Below are 9,082 nucleotides of genomic sequence, written 5' to 3' on the forward strand. Positions count from 1 at the left end.
TAGAAATGACATAAACAGACAACAAAATTACTTCATTAGTAAACAAAATTACTGTTACTAAATTTAAGTTAACATTTTCGCTACTTGAAATTAAAACTTTACCTGAAATTAAACAAATAAATAAATAGAGCTATTTTTCAAAGCAACATTTCTCAAGTAATAAGTAGTAAGTAGTAAAATTAAATAAATTAATGTATAGACATATTTTACAAAAATAATAATAAAATGACAAACACAACAAAATAACCACAAATGGAAAACATTATTAAAAACAATCATGGATCGCGATGATATTAGCTAAAATAATACAGCCATCATCAGCATAATAACCTAATAATAATTATAGTCAAATTATTTTAAAGCCATTTAATTACTTTGAAGTAAATGCTTTGTGCTAATCATGTTAGAAACATGCTAACAACATGCTAATCATGTTACCAACATGCTAGTAACATGCTAATCATGTTAGAAACATGGTAGTAACTTGTTGACCATGCTAGCAACATGCTAGTAACATGCTAGCAACTTGGTAATAATGCTAGCAACATGTTAGTTACATGTTAATCATACTGGAACCATGGTAACAACATGCTAATAACATGCTAATCATGCTAGTAACATGCTAGTAACATGCTAATCGTGCTAACAACATGCTAGTAACTTGCTAATTATGCTAGCAACATGCTAGTAACATGCTAACCATGTTAGAAACATGTTAACAACATGCTAGCAACATGCTAGTAACTTGATAATCATGCTAACAACATGCTAATCATGCTACCAACATGCTAGCAACGTGCTAGTTACATGCTAATCATACGAGAAACATGCTAACAACATGCTAGTAACATGCTAATCATGCTAGCAACATGTTAGTAACTTACTAATTAGGCTAGAAACATGCTAACCATGTTAGAAACATGCTAACAACATGCTAGTAACTTGATAATCATGCTAGTAACATGCTAATCATGCTAGCAACATGCTAGTAACATGCTAATCATGCGTCAAAAACATGCTATCAACATGCTAATCAGGCAAGAAACATGCTAGTAACTTGCTAATCATGCTAACAACATTCTACTAATTTGCTAACTATGTTAACAACATGCTAATCATGCTAACAACATTGTTATCAGCCTATAAAAATACAAGCAACAAGCTAATTATGCTAAAACATGTTAACAACATGCTAGTAACATGCTAATCATGCTAGCAACATGCTAGTAACTTGGTAATTATGCTAGCGGCATGCCAACCATGTTAGTAACATTCCAACCAAATGCTAGTATAATGCTAATCGTGCCAGCAACATGCTAGTAACATGCTAACCATGTTAGAAATATGCTAGTATCATGCTAATCATGCGTGAAACATGCTATCAACATCCTAATCAGGCTAGAAACATGCTAGTAACTTGGTAATTATGCTAGCGGCATGCCAACCATGTTAGTAACATTCCAACCAAATGCTAGTATAATGCTAATCGTGCCAGCAACATGCTAGTAACATGTTAGCCATGTTAGAAATATGCTAGTATCATGCTAATCATGCGTGAAACATGCTATCAACATCCTAATCAGGCTAGAAACATGCTAGTAACTTGCTAATCATGCTAACAACATTCTAGCAACTTGCTAACTATGTTAACAACATGCTAATCATGCTAACAACATTGTAATCAGCCTATAAAAATACAAGCAACAAGCTAATTATGCTAAAACATGTTAGCAACATGTTAAATCATGTAAGCAATGTGTTAAATCATGCTAGCTGCTTTCCTACTTACAACTGCTTCAAACTTTCTGCTAGGCTTTCTCGAGCCAACTTAAAGTTTGTTCTCAAACTTTACTCATCTAGTTTAAATTCTGTCATTTTTGCTCGTTGGCACGGGTGTAGTTATAACATCTACCAGTAGGGGCTAACCAGACCATACTAACTACTGTATTTTGGGTTCACCCATGTAAATAATGCTAAATGAGCAGTTTGAATCAGCTAAACGATATAAAACACCTTGTTTACCATTTAAATATTGAGTATTTCAAAGGTAGTCTTAGCAATAGTCTTGAAAGTATGACTGTTTGCTTTATATTCATTCATTCCTTTCCACTACAACAAGAAATGTTTTGTTTGGATCAGTTCTTTCAATTGCAAGCTCTCATATCCATGTGTTCTCAGTGCTAGTCGAGGTTTTAGTGAGGTAGGACTGTATTTGTGCTGTCACGCAGTTATTCGCTATGACAGATGGTCTCTTGGCTGGATACGCTTCTCAGAGAGCGCCAGTCTTCACTGAGCTCCTCCACTCCTCCAGTGCAGCACGCCTGACAGCGCCTGAGGGAATCAGGACACACCAGTTATGACAGGGATAGAGGAAGAAGCGTCCAGACATTTCACACCCTGCAAAGAGACGCCCTGTTCAGCCAGAGCCGGTGGAACATGGCTCAGCTACAAAGGGACGTCACTTTGGGCTTGTTTAAAGATCAAGACAAGTCTGAAAGTCTGTGTGGTGTAGATTAGAGGAACGGTGGCCGCTTCCAAACTACCACACTGACCACTCAGACTCTGGTCAGTTTGAAGTGGAAATCAGTCGCCCCCATTGTAGCAGGAGACTAGGAGAATCTTCTACGTTTTACTTCCTCTGGTTTGACATGCCATACTCCATTATCTTTTTATGAACATTATGCACTTATAGTAATTTATAGAGAGACTCATGGAATATTTGTGCTTAAAAATGTGCATTCTGGAAATCTGCTTCCTTTCTTTAGAATTAGAAACAGGAAAGAAATAGAAGCTGGAGCATAATTTTCTTAGAACGGAACATAAAAAATTGTCTGCAAGGAAATTATATTATGACTTAAAAGTTGTTGTTTCATATTTGGCAACTTAATGGAGTTGTCAGCTATGTTAATATAATTAATGTCATATTAATTATATTATATATATCAAAAAAAGTAAAAGAACTATTTTCTATTTTAATATATTTTAACAATGTAATTAATTAATGTTTCAAATACATAAATACATCCACACATACATATACATACAATTTATTATATGTTATATTAATTATATTTTAATTACATTTTTAAAAAAATAAAAAAATACATTTTTTAAAATATATATTTTTTTATTTTAATATATTTTAAGAAGGTTTTTTATTGGAACAATTAAGAATTATTTATTTGAATAATTTGCATTTTTATCGTTTGAAAGAAGTCTATATATATAATTATTTTTTATATAGATTATTATTTAAAAGAACTGTTTTCTATTTTTAATGTATTATTTTAACAATTTAATCAATATATAATGTTTATGTTTTTGAAATATATATATGTGTGTGTGTGTGTGTGTGTGTGTGTGTGTGTGTTTTAATAAAATATTACAATACTACATTAATTATATTTTAATTACATTTTTTATGTATTACAATTTGAATGAACTTTTCTATTTTAAATTTACTTTAACAATTTAATATATAATGTTTATGTTTTTGAAATATATATATATATATATATGTGTGTGTGTGTGTTTTATTAAAATATTACATTAATTACATTAATTATATTTTTATTACATTTTACATATATTACGGTTTAAAAAAGATTCTTTTATTTTAATATATTTTAAGAATGTTTTTATTGGAATAATTAAGAATTATTTATTTGGAATAATTAGAATTTTTATCGTTTGATAGAAGTCTCTACATATAATTTTTTAATATATATTATAATTTAAAAGAACTGTTTTCTATTTTAAGAATTTTAATATTAAATATTTATAAAAATATGTAATATATTAATATTTGAATATTTGAATATTTGAAAAATGTAAATGAATTTATTACTTAATTTTATGTTTTTGAAGAAAGTCTTGTATATATTATTATAAATATTAAATATACGTTCAATTTATTATAATACATTAATGACATTGTATTTTAAAAAACTGTTTTAAAACTGTTTTCTATTTTAATATATTTTAAGAATTTAATTAATTAATTGTAATAATTATATATATATATATATATATATATATATATATATATATATATATATATATATATATATATATATATATATATATAATGTATATTTAAAAGAACTGTTTTCTATTTTAATAATTTGTAATAAATATTTATAAATATAGTTATATTAATATTTTAATATTTTAAAAATGAAATTACTTAATTTTGTTTTTGAACAAAAAATATATATACAATTTAATATATATATATATATATATACATATATATATATACAATTATATATATACAATATATTATATATATATATATACATACATACATGCATACAGTTATTTGTAACTGTAAAATTTATTATTTTATGAGAAATTCCTGATTTTCGATTACAGGTTTTGTCATCTTGGCAAATTTGAAGATTTTAAGTTGTTGATCTTTGTCTATGGAAACAATTCTGAGAAGCAGAAGAGTTAGTATAAACTCTCAGTTTGCTCTTCATGCAGTCTCATTGCTGTTTACTTTTGTGTGGTTTTGAAGCTTGAATGTTGCTGAAACCAGCCCTTTTCTCAGTCACAGTACTTACTGTAAAGGAAGCATGTGAGTCCATGAGCGTATCGTGCGGCGTGTTTGCGATGTGCTGCTTGATGTAGTCTCTTCCAGTGAGGTCACTTTACATTCACATCACACAGTACAGCTTGATTAATGGAGTGGCTGAGGAATGGATTCTTTAATTTGATTAATTAGGCTTAAGACCTTGTCTGCAGAGGTCTGATGAGAATTGAATATAAGCATTCTGAAGAGCCTCGAAACCCGCATTAAGGGATCGTTATATATGGAATAAATGAACATTATGTGTCAATCAGGAAACTCAGTGAATGAGGGAGAAGCTAATGGGTTTGATTACAAGCGACCCCATTAAAACTTTTGTCCCAGTTTGGCCCCATGTGCATGAAGAGATTAGTGACTGGGATACAACTAATGCACTCTCATTATCCTCATAAGAAAGCTTAATCTCATGAGGGTCCTTGCCCAACGAAGCTACAATTATCATTTTTAACACAGGCTTTATCGGAAAGAGGAAGGAAAGTTTCTGTTTTAGTAAGTTTCTATACAACCAATTTAGCTTTAGAGCACGGTACATTATGTTTGATAACTCAAGTAGTTTGTGGACTAACAAAACTTTGGAAGTCAGTCTCCACTATGGGACAAAAAATTTAATTAGAGAGGTAATTGTGACTTTTTATCTCGTAATTCATACAATTCGCTTCGTTTGTCCTCAGAATTGTGAGATATAAAAGCAGAATTCTGACTTTTTCTCTCAAGGTCTTGACTTTTTTCTCGCAACTGTGAGTTTATTTCTCACAGTTTTTACTTTTTCTCTCACAATTGTGTTTATATGTCACAATTCAGACTTTTTTTTCTCTCAATTGTGAGTTTATATCTTACAATTCACACTATTTTCTCGTAATTGTTAGTTTATATTTTACAGTCCTGAATTTTTTCTCACAATTGTGAGTTTATATCTCAAAAATCAGACTTTTACTTCCAATTGTGAGTTTATATCTCACAGTTTGCACTTTTTTTCTTGCAATTGTGTTTATATCTCACAATTCAGACTTTTTTCTCTCAAATGTAAGTTTATATCTTATTCACACTATTTTTTCGTAATTGTTAGTTTATATCTTACAGTCCTGACTTTTTTCTCACAATTATGAGTTTATGTCTTACAATTCAGACTTTTTTCTGTGAGTTTATATCTCACAGCTTTTACTTTTTCTCTCACAGTTGTGACACTGGATCACAAAATCAGTCATAAGTGTCAATTTTTTCAAAATTGAGAGTTATACATCATCTGAAAGCTTTGTTTGTTAGGATAGGACAATATTTGGTCGAGATACAAAAGAAAAAAAGAAAAGAAAAGAAAAGAAAAAATCAATAATTTTGACCCATACAATGTATTTTATTTCTCATGGCCCTGACTATTTTTCTCACAACTGCAAATTTATATCTCACAATTCACACTTTTTTCTCACAATTGTGAATTTATATCTCACAGTTTTTCATTTTTCCTTTCACAATTGTGAGTTTATATATCAAAATTCAGACTTTATTCATCCAAATGTAAGTTTATATCTCATAATTCAGACTTTTTTTCTCACAATTGTGAGTTTATATCTCACAGTTTTTACTTTTTCTCTCACAATTGTGTTTATATGTCACAGTTCAGACTTTTCTCTCTCAAATGTAAGTTTATATCTTACAATTCATACTATTTTCTCATAATTGTTAGTTTATATCTTACAGTCCTGACATTTATATTTCAAAAATCAGACTTTTACTTCCAGTTGTGAGTTTTTATCTCACGATCATGCCGTTTTTCTCACAATTGTGAATTTATATATCTCACAGTTTTTATTTTTTCCTTTCACAATTCATCCAAATGTAAGTTTATATCTCACAATTCACACTTTTCGTCTCACAGTTGTGTTTATAACTCATAATTCAGACCTTTTTCTCGCAACTGTGAGTTTATATCTTACAATTCACACTATTTTCTCATAATTGTTAGTTTATATCTTACAGTCCTGACTTTTTTCTCACAACTGTGAGTTTATATCTCAAAAATCAGACTTTTACTTCCAATTAATGAGTTTATATTTCACAATTCACACTTTTTTCTTGCAATTGTGAATTTATGTCTCACAGTTTTTACTTTTTTTATTTCACAATTGTGAGTTTGTATATCAAAATTCAGACTTTACTCATCCAAATGTAAGTTTATAACTCGTAATTCAGACTTTTTTTCTTGCCATTGTGAGTTTATTTCTCACAGTTTTTACTTTTTCTCTCACAACTGTGTTTATATGTCACAGTTCAGACTTTTTTCTCTCAAATGTAGGTTTATATCTTACAATTCACACTATGTTCTCATAATTGTTAGTTTATATCTTACAGTCCTGACGTTTATATTTCAAAATTCAGACTTTTACTTCCAGCTGTGAGTTTATATCTTACAGTTTGCACTTTTTTCTTGCAATTGTGAGTTTATTTCTCATGGTCCTGACTGTTTTTCTCACAACTGCAAATTTATATCTCACAATTACTTTTTTCTTGCAATTGTGAGTCTTTATCTCACGATCATGCATTTTTTCTCACAATTGTGAAGTCATATCTCAAAGTTTTTCCTTTTTCCTTTCACAGTTCGTCCAAATGTAAGTTTATATCTCACAGTTCACACTTTTTGTCTCACAATTGTGTTTATAACTCATAATTTAGACTTTTTTCTCTCAATTGTGAGTTTATATCTCAAAAATCAGACTTTTTTCTTGCAATTCACACTTTTTGTCTCACAATTGTGTTTATAAATCATAACTTAGACTTTTTTCTTGCAATTGTGAGTTTATATCTGACAGTTTTTACTTTTTCTCTCACAATTGTGTTTTTATGTCACAATTCAGACTTTCTTTTTATCTCAAATAAAGTTTATAAGTAAGTTTATATCTTACAATTCACACTATTTTCTCATAATTGTTAGTTTATATCTTACAGTCCTGACGTTTTTCTCACAATCGTGAGGTTACGTCTCACAGTTCAGACTTTTACTTCCAATTGTGAGTATATATTTCACAGTCTAAACTTTTTTCTTGCAATTGTGAGTTTATATCTCACAGTTTTTACTTTTTGTCTCTCAATTGTGTTTATATCTCACAATTCAGACTTTTTCTCTCAAATGTAAGTTTATATCTTATTCACACTATTTTTTCATAATTGTTAGTTTATATCTTACAGTCCTGACTTTTTTCTCACAATTATGAGTTTATGTCTTACAATTCAGACTTTTTTCTTGCAATTGTGAGTTTATATCTCACAGCTTTTACTTTTTCTCTCACAGTTGTGACACTGGATCACAAAACCAGTCATAAGTGTCAATTTTTTCAAAATTGAGAGTTATACATCATCTGAAAGCTTTGTTTGTTAGGATAGGACAATATTTGGTCGAGATACAAAAAAAAAGAAAAGAAAAGAAAAGAAAAAATCAATAATTTTGACTCATACAATGTATTTTTGGCTATTGCTACAAATAAACCCCAGCGACTTAAGACTGTGAGTTTATATCTCACAGTTCAGTTTTTTTTTTCTTGCAATTGTGAGTTTATATCTTGAAAATCAGACTTTTCCTCCCAACTGTGAGTTTATATCTTGAAAATCAGACTTTTCCTCCCAACTGTGAGTTTATATCTCACAGTTTGCACTTTTTTCTCACAGTTGAGTTTATATCTCACAATTCACACTATTTTCCTCCCACTGTGAGTTTATATTTCAAAAATCAGACTTTTACTTCCAATTGTGAGTTTATATTTCACGGTCCTGCCTTTTTTCTCACAATAATGAGTTTATGTCTTACTATTACGACTTTTTCTCGCAATTGTAAGTTTATATCTCACAATTCACATTTTTTCTGTGAACTGTGAGATGTAAACTCACAATTGCTAGAAAGAAGTCAGAATAGTAAGATGTAAACTCAAATTTGTAAGGAAAAGGTCAGAATATATCTCATGTATCTGACTATTTTTTTAACCACTGCATATTTATCTGTCAATTCAGATTTTTTTTTTTTGCAATTGTGAGTTTACATCTCAAAATTCAGACTTTTTCTCGCAATTGTCAGTTTATATCTCATGGTCGTGACTTCTTTTCTGGCTGATAAGTTTATATCATACGTCGCCAATTGTGAATTGTGAAAAAAGTCAGAATTTTGAGATTTAAACTTGCACATTTTTGGCTTTTTTTCACAACTGCAAGTTTATATCTCAAAGTTTTGACTTTTTTCACAATTATGTGTAAATATCTTATGTTGCAATTGATGATATGATGTCATTGCATGATAGTGTCATTGTATAATGATCTTTGTCATTAATTAAAATACACAATGACATTATTCAAACTACACTGTAAAAAACAGTTTGTTGAATCAACTTAAAATAATCTGTAACCTGGCTGCCTTAAAATTTTAAGTTCAGTCAACACAAAAAAAGTTTATTCAACTTAAAATGTTAAATTATACTAAGTGACAACTTAGATATGAGTTGAATCAACATA

Source organism: Labeo rohita, chromosome 25 (genome assembly GCF_022985175.1).
Source record: "Labeo rohita strain BAU-BD-2019 chromosome 25, IGBB_LRoh.1.0, whole genome shotgun sequence".
Taxonomy (NCBI): Eukaryota; Metazoa; Chordata; class Actinopteri; order Cypriniformes; family Cyprinidae; genus Labeo; species Labeo rohita.